Source organism: Stenella coeruleoalba, assembly GCF_951394435.1.
Source record: "Stenella coeruleoalba genome assembly, chromosome: 13".
Lineage (NCBI taxonomy): Eukaryota > Metazoa > Chordata > Mammalia > Artiodactyla > Delphinidae > Stenella > Stenella coeruleoalba.
The window spans coordinates 47,928,550-47,949,769 of record NC_137159.1 but is presented as its reverse complement, the minus strand read 5'-3'; the positions used below and the strand labels follow the sequence as shown (position 1 = coordinate 47,949,769).

At 32.6% G+C, this 21,220-nt stretch overlaps 1 protein-coding gene across 2 annotated transcripts in view; it reads right to left on the bottom strand.

Moving 5' to 3' along the window:
• The window catches only part of LOC307195881 (neurexin-1-like), a 752,915-nt gene that overhangs the window by 444,269 nt on the left and 287,426 nt on the right, over positions 1 to 21,220 (bottom strand). For both annotated transcript variants that reach the window (XM_079940449.1, XM_079940450.1), the window contains exon 4: positions 20,959 to 21,007. The gene's annotated coding sequence lies outside the window, so the exon portion shown is untranslated. The remainder of the gene's footprint in view (positions 1 to 20,958; positions 21,008 to 21,220) is intronic.

Sequence of the window (21,220 nt, the reverse complement as noted above, 5' to 3'; positions counted from 1 at the left end):
AAAAGGTAAGTGGATCTAGGAGAATGATGATGGAGTATCAAAAACTTATCAGGTTGAGACTCCAATTACAACTGTTGTTCTAATTCTGATTTTGTCATTGGAGAAAAAAACAACAAATCTCCTAGTACCTGGCACACAGCTATTGATCTGGAAGATGATTTTTCTTTTCTATGTACTTGATAGTAAAGACCGTTAGAAGCAATTTACTCTCCAAAGACAATGCCTGCAATATACCTTCACAGTATCTTGAGAGCATATCCCCTTTCAAGTCCTATGTCATGTCTAGGTAGCAGGGACTTTGCCTTTCCCCTCAACAGAAAATAATGTTGATCTGTATCATTGATTACATTACACTGACTGGATCTATTGAGTAGTAAGTTGCAATTTCTTAAGACACATTAGGAAGACAATTATGGGCCAGAGGGTAGGAAATAAAACCCACAAAAATTCAAAAGCCTGCTACCTCAGTGAAATTTTTAGGGCTCCAGTGATTTGAGGGGTGCTTTTTCCCCCTTTCTCTTCATTTGTAATTTTCCATTATTTCATATTCATATTTAACAACAACAACAAAATATTGAGGACTTAAACTGTGGGTAAACAAACAAACAAAAAGCCAAGAAGGAAATATATTTAGTACAGCTATGAAGAAAGATACCATCATGCTTATTATTAATGCAAGTTCCATATATCACATTTTAGTGGCATACTTAAGCTTAGCCAGACTTTAGATAAGGTAAGTGAAAGTCAACTTTTCAGAAGCAAAAATAAAGGTGAAAATCTCATAAGAACATAGTTACAGACATTTTTCTAAAATATGTGGATGGCATTACCTAATAAACTAGTCATTATAACTTTAAGCTGAATAAAAATGTCTCTAATGTGAAAGCAGTATCACAGCATTTAAAATGAACCACACAATGTAATCAAATGTACATTATTCTTTAAATTCAATGTATGTAAGAACACATAACCAATTTCATAGCCTCTGTTCTTAGACAGCTAAAGAAATTAAGTATAAGGAAAAAGAGTAAAAAAGTGGTACAGAAGGAAAATGGTGATTTTACATTTTTCCTTGATCTATATAGCTTCTCTCTAAGCTGTTGCAAAAACTACCATCAAGATTGCATAAATTGTATATGCAAAGCAATCTGAGTTACAGAGAAGACTGACAGAATTATAATTATAGTTTCCTTTTTTGAATAAAATTGATCTATATAAATATGACTCTAAATTTAACAATTGTCAAAAATCACCACTACCAAATCTGTGATTCTAATTCTTGCAGAAGCATAAATCATCCTGGAGAAGAACTTTAAAAGCAGTCCTCTGGAATGTCAAGTGATCTAATTAATTAAGTGTGATTTTTAGTTTTCAATTTCCATTTTCATTCTAAGTCCTTAATTTTAAAAATGATTAAAAAATTTTTTCTCACCAAAAAGTATAAAAAAATGAATCAAACTTATTCTTAGGATCACAGTGGACAGTGTACCAAATTGTTCAAGATGGCATTATAAAATGTACACACTATTTAAACTGTTGTGTTGGCTTTTGTATTTTTGACTAAGTAATGCCATCTGTCTCATTCATCATTCACCAGAGATATCAGTGTTAACATTCTAGTGTTTGAATGTCTAACACACTACTGTACTTTTGCCATAGTGTTTCTGGTTTTAATGTTGCAATGTCCTGATCTTATTTTATTTATTTATCTAACCATTTATTTATTTATTTTTGGCTGCGTTGGGTCTTTGTTACTGTGCGCGGGCTTTCTCTAGTTGTGGCGAGCGGGGGCTACTCTTCGTAGCAGTGTGCGGGCTTCTCATTGTGGTGGCTTTTCTTGTTGTGTAGCACAGGCTCCAGGAGCACAGGTTTCAGGAGTTGTAGCACGTGGACTCAGTAGTTGTGGCTTGTGGGCTCTAGAGTGCAGGCTCAGTAGTTGTGGTGCACAGGCTTAGTTGCTCCACAGCATGTGGGATCTTCCCAGACCAGGGCTCAAACCCATGTCCCTTGCATTGACAGGTGGATTCTTAACCACTGTGCCACCAGGGTAGCCCACAATGTCCTGATTTTTAAAAGCTTCCTAAGAATAGCTTTTTATGGTAGGAAAGTGATAAATGCATATGATTTATAACCAGTCATATGAAGATTCAATATAAGTTCTGCCACTTGATTTGCTCCATGCCTTTGAACACATTAATTTACTTTACGGTGTTTTATTAAAAGAGAAGCTAATATTATCTTTTAAGGGTGATGAAAGGTTTACTTATAAACTATCTTGCGTAGTATCTGAAACTAAGGTGTCCTCAACTACCCTAAGGTAATTCTTTGGATATGAAAATCCATAAATTATGTTTCTGGTTTCAACTTTTAGCTTCAAACAGATAATCAGTTCACTTTTACTCTCAAAAATGTGTATTACAATTTTTAGTTTAAATCTATGTTTTGTCTAGTAAAATAAAGAATACTTAACAGAGCCCCTTATTTCTGGCAGCCTTCTTTTCAGATGACTTTCTCTGATCCCAGGGAACTTCAATAAATTTCACTACCCTTCTTCTCTAAGGAAGATCCTTTATTCTTTCTCCCTGTTCCATGGGAAAGACTTAATAGGCAATCATCTTGCCCACAAAAGCAAACAACTGCCTTGCATGCAAGAAGTAGTGGTAATGCATGCCATGCACAGCTTCATGCGCCAGTAGATGTTTGATCAATGCCTTCTTGATGCAGTTTCAGAAAATTATCTTGTAGCTAAATATTTATCTGCCCAAATGGTGCTTTTTCCTATTTATGATAATATATTACTTTATAAACTTGTTTTGTTTTTGCTTGCTTTTATTGATAGATTTGATGATTCTGCTATAATTCATAAAAATTTTTAAAAATTGTGTAAGAAAACAGCTTTTCCTTAAAAATATTTTTATAATTCCACCCAAATATGTAAGGAGGAACTCTTAGTGTCCAGCAACCCCACTTTTGGATATTTATTCAAAAGAATTGAAATCAGGATCTTGAAGAAGTATTTCCACTTCCATGTTCATTACAGCATTATTCATAGTAGCCAAGAGGTAGAAACAACATAAATGTCCATTGACAGATAAATGGATAAAGAAAATGTGGTTTACACATATAATAGAATATTATTCTGCCATAAAAAGAAAGAAATCCAGTCATATGTTACAATATGAATGAACCTTGGGGACATTACATTAAGTGAAATGAAACAGTCGCAGAAGGAGGAAAAAATGAAATGCATGATTCCACTTACATGAGTTATATCTATAGTAGTTAAACTGATTGAAGGAGAAAGTAAATGGTGGTTACCAAGGGTTGGGGAAAGAGGGAAATGGGGAGTTTCTGTTCAATGGGTATAAAGTTTCAGTCACAGAAGATAAAAAAGTTCTAGAGGTATGTTGTATAACAGTGTTCTTACAGTTAACAATACTGTACTGTATGCTTAAAATTGTGTTAAGAGGGTAGATCTCATATTATGTGTTTTTTACCACAATAAAAAATATCTAATGGTATAATATGACCTAGAAGCTGGTATTACACTGGAAACCACCATTCCACTCTATTATTCTCTGTATCTATGAATTTGGGTTTTATTTTTTAAAGATTTCATGTATAAGTAGTGAAATATAGTGTTTACTTTTCTCTGTCTGGCTTCTCTCATTTAGCATTATGCCCTCAAGGTCCAACTATGCTGTTGCAAATGGCAGGATTTCCTTATATTTATTGTTGAATCATGTTCCATTGTATATATCCCACATTTTCTTTATCTATTCATCTGTCTAAGGACATTTCGGTTGTTTCTATATCTTAGCTATACATGCTGCGATGAATATGAGAATACAGGGAGTATAGTATCTTTGAGATACTGATTTCATTTTCTTTGGATATATACTCAGGAGTAGGATTACTGGGTCATATGGTAGTCCTAGTTTTAATTTTTAAATTATTTTATTTTATTTTTATTTTTTTTCGGTACGCGGGCCTCTCACTGTTGTGGCCTCTCCCATTGCGGAGCAGAGGCTCCGGACGTGCAGGCTCATGGGCCCAGCCGCTCTGCGGCATGTGGGATCTTCCCAGACCGGGACACGAACCCGTGTCCCCTGCATCAGCAGGCGGACTCAACCACTGCGCCACCAGGGAACCCCTAGTTTTATTTTTTTGAGAAGCTGCCATACTGTTTTCCATAATAACCATTCCATAAACAGTATTTTTAAAAGGCTTTATTCTATTACAAAATCTACCTGTATTTTTTCTTTAAAACTATTATACTGAAGAAATGATAAAATTTTGACTGCATCTTATGTTAAACAGAATGGCCTACTAAAGGTTATGTATCTTTATAAACCGGGTTCTTTTATGTAAAATAACATTATACTAGCAATTTTTTCAATCTAACCTTCAATGCTCTATTTCTGTGAGGGGTTTCCAGGACTGTTTCAAAGGGACAAAGGTAAAGTTACAATGAATTCTAGTTTTTGGACTGACCAAAGCCTTTATAGAGTGAAGCATAATTTATGTTTCAGTTCAAGTTCTTATATAAGTCATTATTGAATAATGTTACAATAATGCTTGCAGCAGAATGTAATAATAATGTTTGTAAGTAATAAAATAGTAATTTAGTTTAATCTGAATCCAAAAATAATGTGCCATGTCAATTCTGTATTCACCCTATTATCATGGTTTTGAAATAAGCATTTGAATGTTAAATGATATATTCTTAAAGATCAAATACTAATTGGACACAGGATGAATGAGGGATCCATGAGATCTTGGAAATAGGAAAAATGAATTCTGGGATTTACTGATATCTTACTGCTGATCAGATGGCAGAAGTAATGATGCAAGAGGCAAAGTTGAACAGACAGAGGTACCTTGTGGCATTATAGATGCAGTTGTGGTCAGAAGCCTGTCATTTTGCATAAGCATACAATTGATCTATAATAAGGTTTCACATCGATTAGAGACTAAATGAAAACTGACCCATCTTCTAACTGGATATGTATTTTTACCAATATGACAACTTATTAACTATTAACTAGCAAACTCATATCTAAATGTACCACTGTGGGCTTTTCATTGGTAAAAAGATATACAAATGATATAATAAAACTTCACCTGCATTCTACCTAAAGTAGCAAGCTATATTTAAAATTTAGAAAAGTAAGACATATGTTTAATTTTATTCATTAATTGATGAGTATACTTTAAAAACATGACACATGCACAACAATGTATTAGGAGCCACGGAGGAGAAAAAGAATTATAAGACATGACTCTGAACTCAAAAAAGTTTATATAATCTAGTTACAGCTATAAGACACATGAGGACTTACACAGAACTATACAAACAAAATGACAAAGCTATGCCCCACACCTGATTAAGGAGCAAATGAATATTAGTATCCAAAATAAACCAAGTATAAGAATATGAAATTTATCAAGGGTCATTTTAAACCCTAAAATTACCCAAGTGTATGTTGAAGTTGTCAAAAGATCATCTTTATTTGATCTTAATCACATTAATGTAAAACAGTGTCTAAAAGTGGTAATCCTAAGGTGCTGCTTGATTTTTCAGACATTTGACACGTTCAGTTTGGAATTACACATATCAAGAGAACAATACTATCTATGTTCATGCAGTAGTGGTCATGAATCAAAGTTTAGCGTTCTCAAAAGCATTTTACCATGAAACTGAAAACACAGCAAAAAACAGAGGAATCACATAGACATTGATAACATTTTTGAAAAACTGTCAGTCGGAAGACAAATGTGTGTTGCTCTTATTATTCTTCCTAAGAGAATTTATACCAATGAATAGAATGTGCATGAAACACATATTGGTTTAATATAGGGAAGAATTTTTTTTAGTTTTTGAACTTGGCTGCAATGTCTACTTGAGAGCCAATTAATTTGCCATTGTAGGGTAGGCAGAGAAACTGAATGAACATTCTTGTAAGAGATGCAGAGGGAATTTAAGTTTTTAATATAGAACTGGCAAAAGAACATGCCTCTATAGTTTCTTTCAAATATGAAAGTCATTTGACCTATGAATTGTGGTATTAGGTTACTATTTTTCAGTTACCGGAATCAGAAGCACATTCAAGTTACCTAAAGTGATGGAAATTTATTGTAAGTTAACACAAAAAGATTGCTTCAGTAGCTACATATAAACGATTCCTTGCAACAGAGCAGCTCATCACTCACCAAAATGCATTGGCAGCTCTCAAGTCAGTCTTCTTTAATGTCCACTCAAAATGGGTTTCCATTTTTCTCTTTTCCAGTGATGGCCACTCATGGCCCATCTTCTCTTGGTTTCAACCTGTCTCTATATAGGCTTGGCCCTTTACTTTTTATTTTTCTGGTATGATGACCTCTGCCATATCTATGTGTATGCTCTCTCTGCTTCCACTATCCTTCAACTGCTTTATTTTAAAACTTCTCCGTGAGTTAAGATCTACTTAAGTCACCATTTAGCATGAAGCATTTTTACTGGGTGGAGTCTTTACACAAACTACTTCATAGCCTCCTGAACTTCCTCATATCAAGTTTATAAATATCTTTGGGTCAGCTGAAGATTTGAGTTTAACGGGTTGTGCCTTGAACAGTAGGGTGAAAGAGTACAGGGCATAGTGTGTTAGGCAGAGGGAAACCATGTAGCCTCTTTCAATAGAAGAGGGACTTTCTAAGACTAGCACTGAGACTCCCAAATATGCCTCACCATTCCAGTCACAAATAGCTGATGTGAAGAGAGAGGTCACTGTGGGTTGGATGCCCTCAATTCATGAGTGGAAATCAGGGAAGAAGGAGAAATCATCTATTTTCATATCATTCTGACTCTTGTGAGTATCTTAGAAAGAAATGCTCAGGTTTTCAATTTAAATAATCTACAGAAACATGACAATTTTTGCTTCCTCACTATGACATAAAATGATAGACTTGTCTCATTTTGATAAATATATATTTTCTAAATATAGTATCTGATATATACAAGAGTATATATGTAGCATATATCTACGTTATGAATCGTAATAATAAAATGTGTAACCACACATCTACCACTCCACATAAGAACTAAAGCAATATGTGGCATGAATAATTTATTCTTTAATTAAATCCCTGCTTAGCGGCAGTCCCAGTGATAACTATAATGTGTCCTGTGCTGTGGACACTGGTTCTACATAAATATTTGTTGTGTTATAATAAGAGTATGGATGATCTTTTGACAATGAGTCAAAGAGAATTTTATATCACTCTCCTCTTGGCTTTCTTCCATCTTAGTTTATATTTATAATCTCATATATTTTAAATTATTATAATATTTAAAATATTTGAGGTAGGTGTGAATTTGGAGAAAGATCATCAAGAAAGAGTATCATTATCTTCTTCATTTAGGTTTAGATTGTCTATTCTTTAGCTAATATTTAACTTCTTTTCCTAATCATCAATTTGCCCTCTCTGATTATAATACTTAGATTTTGGAATCCTTCTGTTACTTAGAAATCCAGGGTGTTATATCTTGCAGGAGAATTGCTACTCTTAAACATGTTAAAATATAAATATATAAGGCCTATGAAGTTGGTGGAAGATATATGGAAGATATATGGAAATTAGAAGAAACAATAAAGATGGAAAGAGAAGGAAAACATTATTATAAAGTTAGGAAATTAAAGATAATACTGTATTAAATGTTATGTAAAGTAAGAAATAATAAATCTTATCAACAGGATTGTCAGAACATTTGGTAAACTAAAACAACATTGAGCTGAAGTCTTGCCTGAAATACAATCTAAGTTTCACAAGTTGCATAAACATTCTGTACCTCAATTTCCTCACCTTTAAAATGGACACAGTAGTATCTGACATGAGGGCTGTCTTCGGTACTGAGTGCAATACTCTTAACGACTTAAATGAGTGTCTGACATACAGAACATTCTCAATACATATCAGTTATTACTACTTAGATTTCGTGGGATCTTTGGGACATTGTTTACATTTTTTCTGGGTTTATTTTCCCTGAGTATGCATGGATAATTTTCTATACAATTTTATTAAAACTTTCTTTCCTAATCTTCAAAAATGCTATGGAAATTAATGAGATCATTTCTGAGTGGAGAACATCGTTCTGACTTTTATGGGATGAAAAGAGCTCTCTAGCTATTAATCACAGCTATATGATATACTCCCATATACTAAGGTTATAGACAGGTTAGGTTGCATAATATGACTAATGTCCTAAAAGTATTTATTAATAATAATATTGCATAAAATCTTACCTGAATGATTATAATTTATAGAAGCAAAATAAATCCCTTAGTTTTGATCATTGCTATCCACTGATGTAATGAATCACTCCACTGAAGCAATCAGAGTCTGCTTGTGCTCAAGGTGACATTTAAGCTAAGTTCTTAGTATATTTCAGGAGTTTGTATATACTAACCCTATTTCTTTCAGGGTGATATTCTCCATGCAGCCCTGAATTTCTTCTATCAACTCCATTAAAAGATGAGATCTAAGAATTTTTGGCATTAACCTATGAGAAAGGGGATCAGGCCAAAAGAATATGTTGGTGTTGCAGGAACTTTGAAATTTATATAGCTGTATTAGTCAGGGTTTTCCAGAGAAATAGAACCAACAGGTGGAAGAGACAGATGGAGAGAGAGTGAGAGAGAGACAGAGAGAGAGAGAGAGAGAATTTTCTCTTCCTTCATCTTTTTGTTTCATTCAGGCCCTCAGTGGATTAGATGATGCCTACCCACATTGGGGAGGGAAACCTTCTTTACTCAGGGTATTAATTCAAGTGCTATTCTCCTCTGGAAATATCCTCATAGACACACCCAGAAATAGAACTCAACCATATATCTGGGCATTCCATGATCCAGTCAAGTTGACACATAAAATTAACCATCACACTACCCAAAGCATACCTTCCACAATTGTTTAAAAAAAGAGAGAGAAAGAAAATATTTATTTATAGTTGTCAGCTTTAAAACATGATGAAAATAATTTAAAGTATAAGAGATGTTTAAGAAGTATATTTTACACATATAACATATATATTATTTATTATTAATGACTATATTTATATAGATATTCATATATATTTTTCACTTATTATATCAGACATTCACATCTATTTTCAAAACTGGTAGAGAGAATGAAATGAAACTTCTCTGAGAAAAGCAAAGATAGAGAAAATTTCTGTTTGTAACAGACAGGAAAGAATGGCTATGGGGGTCCAAGAAAATTTCTAGGAGGTAAAACTTAACCTCTGCCCTCTCTCACTTCCTCTTTGCCAGTGTGGTTTTTCATTGATTCTATAGCCACAGATAATAGACTCCTCACCTTTTCTTTCAAATGGGGCTCTATTAGAGATCAAACAAAAGTGTACATATCAGTACAATTTTCTATATACTCATGGGAAAACACCAGCAGTAACAATAATAAAAGTAACAAAATAACAACAACAACAACAAAACAAAGCTGGATCAAAATGCAAGAACTATGTATAGTCAATCAGGAGCATCACTTTCGTGTGTGGACCAGTGCCTATGAAGGAAAACTTGATGACCCCCTCCCATTCCCTGTTAAAACCTCTTTTGCAAGGTGGACATGGGGTCTCAATTTTTCTAACACTCTGAGTGATATTGCACTGCAAATTGAATGAAATAATTTTTCACATAATTCAGGAAGCATGTTCTCTTCTCCTACCATGGATCTTGTTTGTGGAATATAGCCCAAGCAAATTGAAACAACTGTAATTACAGAACAAATGTCAGAGCCATGCAGTCCATATTACAGATGAGGAATATGAAGCTCAAAGATATTCATCTAGAAAATGGAAGATGCAAGAATAGGTACGTTTCCTGATCCATAGTTCTCTTCCACCTTTCCACCCCACATTCCTGGAACTGCCCAAGGTTAAAGAGTTACGATTGTCATAAAAAGAAACATGAAAAGAGTGCTAGAAATTTGTTGTTCCAGTTATTTCTCTTTTTATAGATTTTGAGATATAGTGGCTTAAAATGTAATACTCTATCTTTCTTTGAATGACTATTGCCATTATAAATATGTCTGCTTCAAATCAAGACTTGTACTATCTAGGTTTGGAACATTAGAGAATAAGTTCCTTAGATCTTAAGAATAAATTATTTCCTTGTATATAAATAAATCCACATTATTTAACTTGAAATATTTTTCTTTTCACATTAAGGAAATCTCATTCTACCAGCAAGGGTTTATACAGCCCACGTTATCTCTCAATAAAGTCTTAGTTCCTATGTGTAAAATTCACCATGTCCACACTTCCACAGAACTACTGACTGCATATATTTTCATGCAGCCTAACAATGTCATGTTTAAAACTGCCAGGTTATTTTCCAGGTAAATCATAATTGATATCAAATCCTTTCCTCACATGATAACTATAAGGCTTTTGAAATTTTACCAAGTTTGGAATTCATTCATAACTAGTCTACCTGCTTTATCCCTACAATTTAAAAGGAATTAATGGATTTTTAAATGTTATCGAAGTCAATATGTGTTTTTTGCTCTATTATCAAATGACATCAAATTCAAAGCAATGCAAGTATATAAAATGAAAGCAAATGTGACAGAAATCTAAGAAGCTGACACGTAGAGTTGAACTTGTTAGTGCATTTCTGCTAAATCTTATTAAAGAAGAGGTTAAAAAAATACTTGTAGTTCAATGAAGTATTTTTTACATCCAAAACAGTTTACTGATTGAGAACAAAACAGGCACTATCAATCATTTCTTAATTGTCTAGTGAAAGTATATTCTATTTTTTTTTTTTTGCGGTATGCGGGCCTCTCACTGTAGTGGCCTCTCCCATTGCAGAGCACAGGCTCCGGATGCGCAGGCTCAGCGGCCATGTATCATGGGCCCAGCCGCTCCGCGGCATGTGGGATCTTCCCGGACCGGGGCACGAACCCGTGTCCCCTGCATCGGCAGGCGGACCCTCAACCACTGCGCCATCAGCGAAGCCCTGAAAGTATATTCTTGAATGACAAGGAAAACACATTTTTCTCTCTTTAATGGTAAGCACCCTTCCTGATTTTTCCTAGGCACACAGTTCCTAAACTTATGGGACTACATACTGAACTTTGAAACTCCTATTTCAATCTTTGCTTAATCTTTACTTTGGTCACTAAAGACTTTGGAACCAGAAAGCATGTTCAAGTATAGTGAAATGCCCCATTCATGGCAAAGGATTTTACATTTCAAACCAGCAAGGGCAATTCCAAATTCCTCTGAGAAAAGCAGAAATGTTTCTACTGCAGGCTTCTGAAAAATATTTTCCAGTTCAGATATTTTTACTTCAAATTGAAGACATTATGTTTCTTGAAAATAACTCTACAGAAACTGGTATGTTTTCTGTGTTGTAAATTCATCTATGATTGAGCTTAAAAATGATAATCTAGGATATAGGCAGGAAAGTAGAACAGAAATAGCATTAATCAAAAGAATGAAAAAAGTAAGTCTGAAGTTCATGTAGTGTATGCCAGGAATTTTCCAGAGACCTTTAACTTTTAAAAAATGTAATAAATACTCATTTTTTTGCTAATACCTGGGTTAAGCAGTATGTATTTAAGATTGTACTCTGCTTGAGTATATTATAGTTTGCTAAAAAATGTGAACAACAAAATACACAAAATAAGACAAAGGGAAAGATACAATGTTAGGGATAAACATAAAGAAGTTATGAAGGTCTTTACAGAAATAATGTCACAGTATACCTGGTTTTCTTGGGAAAGTCCTGATTTATGCTTTTTGTCCTGTCCTAGTTAGTAACTGTACTATTTGCGCTCTCAAACTGCCCAGGTTTGGATTGTAAATGATACGGATTAACCAGTCTTGAAAAAAATAGCAATTACCTAGAGAACAGAAAAAAAGGGGGGCATTCCAGAAAATTTTCAGCTTAAACAAAGTCATGTATGGCACAAAAATTTGTGGTAACTTTGAGACACTGAAAACAATCTACCATGCTGAAGTACAGACTGCAAGGAGGAGGCTAACAAAAAAATAAGTGGATAGGCAGATGAGTTACATCTCAAAACCTCTCTGTGCTTTTAAGGAACTTCTATCTTATCCTAAAACCAATGGGCAGGGAAATAAATACTGAGATAAAGGAACTGTATAACTGGATTTGAACCGTAGAAAAAGACATAAGCTAAAAATATGAACGTTGGGAACTTGGTATTATTGGTCATTGTCAATGATTCAGAAAGGATATGATTAGAGCTTGAACTGAGGCAGTGACATATAGGATTGAGAGGAGCAGATGCATTCAAATGATATCAAAGAGTTTGAATTACAGGTCAATAGGTTTCCTAAGCTCCATATTTTAAAAAGGCATTATTATAGTACAAAATTCATTATCCCTTAAGATATCATAAGTAAAAACTAATGAAATATTTGAGTGGATCTTATGTCAAATATAATTGTAAATCTATATGTACCCCAAATCAGAGCACCTAAATATATTAAGCAAATACTATCAGATCCTAAGGGAGAAATAGACAACAATACAATAACTGTAGGGGACTTCAATATCCCACTTTCAACCATCAAGACAGAAAATCAATATGAAAACACTGGACCAGAATTACACTTTAGACCAAATAAATCTAATAGACATATACCGAACATGCCATCAAACAACAGCAGAATACACATTCTTCTCAAGCTCTCATGAAACATTCTCCAGGATAGATCATATGTTAGGTCATAAAGAAGCCTTACCAAATTTAAGTAGACTGAAATCATACCAAGTATCTTTTCTCACCGCAGTGGTAGGAAACTAGAAATCAACAGCAAGAGGAATATTGGAAAATATGTGGAAATTGAACAACACACTCCTGAACAACAAACGGGTCAAAGAAAAATTCAAAAGGAAACTAAAAAATATCTTCAAACAAATAAAAATGGAAAAACAACACACCAAACTTATGGGATTCAATAAAAGAGCAGATTTAAGAAGAAAGTTTATAGTGCTAAATGCCTATATTAAGAAAAAAAGGAAGACCTTAAATAAACAACCTAACTTTACACCTCAAGAAACTAGAAAAAGAAGACCAAACTAATCCCAGGGCTAGCAGAAGGAAGGAAACAACAAAGATCAATCAACAAAATGAAAAGACAACCGATAGACTGGGAGAAAATATCTGCAAATTGTATATCAGATAAGGGTATAATATCCAAAATATAAAAGAACTCATACAACTCAATATAAAAAAACAAACAATCCAATTAAAAATGAACAGAGGACCTGAACAGATATTTTTCCAAAGAAGACATAAAATAACCAATAGGTACATGAAAAGATGCTCAATATCATTAGTCTTCAGGAAAATGCAAAGTAAAACCGAATGATGTAGCATGTCACATCTGTTAAAATGGCTATTATCAAAAACACAACAGATAACAAATATTAGTGACAATGTAGAGGAAATGGAACCCTTGTGCCCTATTGGTGAAAGGTACATTTTTACAGCTACTATGGGAGACAGTATGGAGTTTCCTTAAAAAATTAAAAATAAAACTACCATATGATCTGGTAATTTCTCTTCTTTGTATATATCTGATGGAAATGAAATCACTATCTTGACGGTTGTCTGTACTCCATTCATCACAGTCTTACAATAGCCAAGACAGGGAAACATCCTAAGTGTCCATTAATGATTACATGAATAAAGAAAATGTGATTATATATGTTTAATAACAATATGTAATATAATAATAATTTAAAATGTTTAATAATACATAATTATCTGTGATAATACATATTATATATTATATATGTATATACAACCTGGAATAGTATTCAGACATAAAAAAGAAGGAAATCCTTTCATTTGCAATAACATGGATGGACCTTGAGGGCATTATGAAATAAGTCAGACAAAGGAAGTCAAATACTATATGATCACCTACATGTGGAATCTAAAAATGTCAAACTCATAGATACAGAGGGTAGAATGGTGCCAGGAACTAGAAGATGGGGGAAATGGGGAGATGTTGGTCAAAGAGTACAAACTTACAGTTATGAAATAATTACGTTTTAGGAATCTAATGTACAGCATAGTGACTACAGTTAACAATACTGAAGTACATACTTGAATATAGTAAGAGAATATATCTTAAATATTCTCACCACATAAAAAAGGCAGTTATGTGATGTCATGGAGGTTTTAACTAATCTTGCTGTGGTAATCATTTTGCAGTATATATGTGTATCAAATCATTACGTTGCATACCTTAACTTAATGTTGTATGTCAATTATCGCTCAAAAAATCTGGAAAAATAAAAATTTATACTTTCATAAATAAAATGACAAGCATAGACTGGGAAATGCTTGCAACTAAATAAACCTAATATCCAGGCACAGTTTTTAAATTACTGAAAGTAAATAAGAAAAAGACAAATGACTCAAGAAAATTATGACAATATTGAAAGACATTTTACTGGAGAGAAAATAACATAGCCAATAAACATAAAAATGTTTCTCTTAAGTAGTAACTAAGGAAATGCAAATTAAAACACAAATTAGTTCTAGCCATTGAGAAAGAGATCATGTAAATGTATAATAAAATCATGGGAGTATGAGCAGATATTTGCTATACTTGCATCCAACAAAAGACTTCTTAAAACTATAAATCAACAGAAATAAATCAGACAAATAACAAAAATGAGCTAAACTTATTGAAATGCTCACTAGGCACATGTTAAGGCAGTCAACTTTGCTAGTTATCAGGGAGAAACAAATCAAAAATGTAAGATGTCGCTACACAACCACAATAATGGCTCAGATAAAAAAGACAGAGCGTATCAAGTGTTGGCAAACACGTGAAGAAACTGATTGGATGGTAAATTTGTAAAACCACTTTGGAAAATTGTTTGGCAGTGTCTACTAAAACTAAATATATCCATACCTTATGACACAGCGATTTTATTCCTAGATATATGTTTAACAGAAATGTATACATATATTCAGCCAAAAATGTGTACTGGAATAGTCACTGTAGCACTATTCACGACAGCCTTAATCAACATTTAAATAGTTAGAACAGGTATATTTCTATTATTATAGAATAAAATAAATAGAATATTGAGGCATAGAAACAAAGTGGCATACTATATAGCAATGAGAGTGAATAATCTACAACTTCGCAGAGTGAATTATTTCAAAAACAGATGGTTGAGCAAAGGAAACAAATGGAGGCATTAATATTATATAATTCCATTTATATAAAGTACAAAACTAAGCAATAATAATTTATACTTTTAGAAATTAAGATATTGCTTACCATTATTGGGAATGGCTAATGAACTGCGAGCATGATAAACAGGAAAAAGAACCAAAATAATTCCTCCTAATTAGTAACTAATTTACAATCATGCCCTTTTCTGAATTTATATTATAATAAAAATACTTTTATAAAGAATAATATTACTGATTTAGCTAGAATATGAAGATATAGGTATTTCGATACATCTTGATGGGTATATAAAAGGGCAAAGTCACACTGAAGGTTCATTTAGCAGCCTTATGATATTAAATATTTACACATCCTGCAACTAATTACTTCTATCTATTTTCAAGAATAGTTGCATATATGCAGCACTATACAAGAATATCAATTTCAGATTTTTTTTTTAAATTGTACATTAAAACCCTTTATACTTACTCATAGGTCTTGACTAAATTAAATATGCTACATCTATTTCATACATGAAATATACTTTATAACAATTCAAATAATTAATCAGACATGCGGACATGGAAAATACTCTGATAATGTAATGGGAAAAAAACAGAAATATTTTTCTATAAAAGTAACTATTTTTAAAAACAAAAATATTAAAAATATAAATCTATATCATACTTTTAATTTAATTATATTAATATATAAATGAAAATATATTCACTAATTTATATTTTCATTTATATTCCACAATGCTCAAAATTATAATTTAAAAATTAAAACTTACCAATACACTGTAAGCAACAGGATTAGAAAACACATACATGTATATACATAAACACAGGATATATATACACATACATATGATTATTAACATTATAAATATATAAATATTATAAATATTTATATTTTAAAAGAAAATATTGTTCAAGATAATGCATATTTCCAAAATTTGATTTTAAAATCTTATATCATAGAAAACAAAGGTGTGATGTAAGATACTGAGAAAAATAAGTGTATGATATATTTCTTATTTTACACTGTGAACAAACCAACATATAACTTTTGTTTTTACAGAAAGAATAACAGCTTTGTTCAAAGTAGTTTGTCAAAAATTTCTAAGTAAAGCACAGTATATTAAAAAGGTATAATATATAAGCATTAGTTATGTAGGGAAATAAAAAGTGTGAGTAAGCACAAAGATATAAAAAGGAATTATAATGAATGAAAAAATAAAACATGAAATGTTTTGCAAATTTCAGAAAAATGTTTTTCATTTCCTAAAATCATAGATGGGCTAAAATCACTTCTAAAATGCAAAACTTGGGCTTCCCTGGTGGCACAGTGGTTGAGAGTCCACCTGCTGATGCAGGGGACACATGTTCATGCCCTGGTCTGGGAAGATCCCACATGCCGCGGAGCGGCTGGGTCCGTGAGCTATGGCTGCTGAGCCTGCGCGTCTGGAGCCTGTGCTCCACAACGGGAGAGGCCACAACAGTGAGAGGCCCATGTACCAAAAAAAAAAAAAAAAGAAAAAAAATGCAAAACTTTTAGGTATGGATTAAGAATTAATATCCAATCCTTTGATATCTATAAAAGTTTTGATAAAATCAAAGTGGTGTAGAAACTTTGATGACAAAAAGTTAAAGTTAGATAGATAAATTTACCTAACTTTATATTTTATATTTATCAGACATATATTACATTATTTATTTATATATCATGTATATTATATATATATATAAAATAAAAATAAGTATAGTAACAAATTAATATGTCACTAAAAATTAATTTTAAAAGGACAATTGATATTGATAATATATGCAAGTTTTAATAAGCAAAATAAGTTCTTTTTAAGAAATATATAATTCTAGGGTCAAATAAGAAATACACAGTCAAGTTACCAATGTTTAAATAAAAAATAAGATGAGAATCATAGATATGAAAATCTATGGTATACATTCAAGATGTATTTATCAGCAAACACAGAATATTAAATTTATGTATTATTATATGAGTAAAAAAATGTACAGTGCATTTATTTTTAGAAATAAGTAAAAGAGTACCAAAAAATCCCTAAGGAAGGGCAATAATAAAGGTAAAAATCAATATTAATGAATGGGGAATGAGAAAAAGAAAAGCTAGACTTAATAAATACTAGATGTAGTTCTTTTTTAAACAGCCATAAATATACAAACAAATTTGGAAAGTCTAATCAAAACAACAAGAGAGAAAAATAAATTAAGATTAGCAACAAGGACATAGAAAATAAATCAGTTAAATTATCACTGCATATTGTACAACTGCTTCTTTTGAAAAAATCTCAATAAAATAGCTCAGTAAGAGAACCCTAAGGAGACCTGTCTCTTAAATATGTGATATTCTAGATGGAATTCTGGAATTAGAAATAAGATATCAGGAAAAAATTATGAAAGTCAGAATAAAGTATGGATTTTAGTTAATAATAATGTATCAATATTGAGTCATTAATCAATGAACACAGACACCATATTAATGTAAGATGTTAAAAAAAGAACAAACTGGATGTTTACAAACTTTATTATCTTTACATTTTTTCTGTTAAACTAAAACTATGCTAAAATAAAAAGTTTATTTAAATAAAACAAAAGAAAATATAAACAACCAAAATTGGAGAGGACAAAGAACAACAGAATTTATCAATATTCAAATAAAATATTACAAAATTATCTCTCAAAATGAATCTGGGTACAAATATTTTTTATCAGTAAATTATCCAAATTGAGGAATTTTTTCAAATCTTAAAGGAAAGGAAAATCATTTCTATGCATATTGCACAACTAGCAGATACTTAATATGGAACAGAACTGTAAATTCACAACCAGTCTTAGTGGTTGATATAGTTGCACAAATACTTAATGAAATAAGAACAATTTGAATTCCACAGAATAACTGCAACATAATGTACCATGATTAAGTAGGTACACCCCAGGAATGCAGGGACAATCAATGTATCAAATATGCCAGAAAATTAAATGCCGTTAAGGCCTTTAATAAAATCCAACACCTAATGTTGATAATGTTTTAAGGAACTAGAAAAAAAAAGCTACATCTTCACCGTACTGCAAACAATCTATCTTTAAGAAACCAGAAAATTACTAGAGCTCATCACTGAATTTGGTAAACTTGCAGGTTACAAAAGTAATACACAGAAATCTGTTGCATTTCTATACACTAACAATGAAAGATCAGAAGGAGAAATTAAAGAAACAATCCTATTTCCCATCACATCAAAAAGAATAAAATGCCTAGAAATAAACCTACCTAAGAGACAAAATACTTGTAAATGAAAACTATAAGATGTTGGTTAAAGAAATCAAAGACAACACAAACAGATGGAAAGATAGACCATGTTCATGGAAGAATCGATATTGTCAAAATGACTATACTACTCAAGCCAATCTACAAATTCAATGTAATCCCTAGCAAATTATCAAAGGCATATTTCACAGAACTAGAACAAAAAATCTTAAAATTTGTGTGGAGACACAAAAGACCCCAAATAATGAAAGCAATCTTGAGGAAGAAAAACAGAGCTGAAGGTTATCAGGCTCTGTGACTTCAGACTATACTATAAAGCTATAGTCATCAAAACAGTATGGTACTGGCACAGAAATAGAAATATAGATCAATGGAACAGGATAGAAAGCCCAGAAATAAACCCATGCACCTATGCCAATTAATCTATGACAAAGGAGGCAAGACTATAAAATGGAGGAAAGACAGTCTCTTCAATAAATGGTGCTGGGAAAACTGGACAGCTACAAGTAACAGAATGAAATTAGAACACTCTTTAACACCATATGCATAAGTAAACTCAAAATGGATTAAAGACCTATAAGTTTGAGATCAGACCCTATAAAACTCTTAGAGGAAAGCATAGGCAGAACACTCTCTGACATAAATCGCAGCAATATCTTTTTTGATTTGTCTCCCAGAGTAATGGAAATAAAAACAAAAATAAAGAAATGGGACCTAATTAAACTCAAAAGCCTTTGCACAGCAAAGGATACCATAAAAAAAACAAAAAGACAACCCACAGAATGGGAGAAAACATTTGCAAATGATGGACAGACAAGGGATTGGCCTCCAAAATTTACAAACAGCTCATGTGGCTTAATATCATAAAAACAAACCACCCAATCAAAAAATGGGCAGAAGACCTAAACAGACATTTCTCCAAAGATGACATACAGATGGCCAAGAGGTACAGGAAAAGACGTTCAACATAACTAATTATTAGAGAAATGCAAATCAAAACTACAATGAGGTATCACCTCACACCCGTCCGAATGGCTATCATCAAAAAATCCACAAACAATAAATGCTGGAGAGGGTGTGGAGAGAAGGGAACCCTCCTACACTGTTGGTGGGAATGATTGGTACAGACACTATGGAGAACTGTATGCAGATTCCTTAAAAAACTAAAAATAGAGCTACCACATGATCCTGCAATCCCACTCCTGAGCATATATAGAGAGAAAACATGGTCCGAAAGGATACACTTACCCCAGTGTTCACTGCAGCACTGCTTACAATAGCCAAAACATGGAAGCAACCTAAATGTCCATCAGCAGAATAATGGGTAAAGATGTGGTACATATACAATATACCATACAATGGATTATTACTCAGCCATTAAAATGAATGAAATAATGCCATTTGCAGTGACATGGATGGACCTAGAGATTGTCATACTGAGTGAAGTAAGTCAGACAGAGAAAGAGAAATATGGTATAATATAACTTATATGTGGAATCTAAAAAAAAAATGATACAAATGAACTTATTTACAAAACAGAAACAGACCCACAGACTTTGAGAATAAATTTATGGTTACCAGGGGGGAAGGGTGGGAGGAGGGATAGTTTGGGAGTCTGGGATTGACATGTACACACTGCTATATTTAAAATGGATAACCAACAATGACCTACTGTATAGCACAGGGAACTCTGCTCAATACTTTGTAACAACCTAAATAGGAAGAATACATACATGTGTATGTATAACTGAATCACTTTGCTCTACACCTGAAATTAACACAACATTGTTAATCAACCATACTGTAATATAAAATAAAATGTAAAAAAAAATGATTGACATTATACTAATAAAGATATTTTCCTCAAGATGGGGATAGTTTCTTTCCATCGTCGCACAACTGCTTATACTCAGATCCTTAGTGTCAAAACTCATAGGAGAATGACCCTAAGGTAGACAAAAAAATTTTCCAAGGTCACTCTTTCTCTCTGACCACTCCCATTTTTCATGCCTCTGTCTCAGTCTATAGGAAAATCATCAGTAACAACAATTCCTGGGCAGTGGTCCAACTCCTGAACTCACTGATCACACATATAAGAATTAACTAGTTAACACACAATCTTTAACCCAATTTTATGGATCCTGAAAATGCTATCTTCTGTGGGTAGTGGTGGGGTAAATGACATTTAAAAATCATTAGATAGTCCTTTTCCTCCAGAGTGGGATGCCTCAAGGGTAATAGAAAGCCAAATAATTTATCTGAACATTGAAATGACAGACTTTGTATTTAGTTTACTGTCCAGAAGTACAATCTTAAACAGGAAGGTCAAAATCAAGGTGTGGATTTTAGAACAATTTTATCTGAAGTTTCCTCTAATGTTTTTAACACTCACAGAAGACTTTTCCCGAAAGATTAATAGTACTCACCTAAAATATTCTGGAATAGGCTCTCCTTCATGGGTCACATAGCAACAACCTGTGGTGGTAACCAATAAGGTATTTTACAGTAGTTGCTTTTCAAAAGTAAACAAGTATAAGCGCATGGGTAAGTTGGTCAAATTAGTTTAAGAAATTCATGGTCAATCAGAATTGAACAAGTGCCTTACTGCTTGAATTATTAAAATATTTAATATTCTTCATCAAAATATATGTGAGGAATATAAAATACCCCATTTTAGGAATTCTCCTC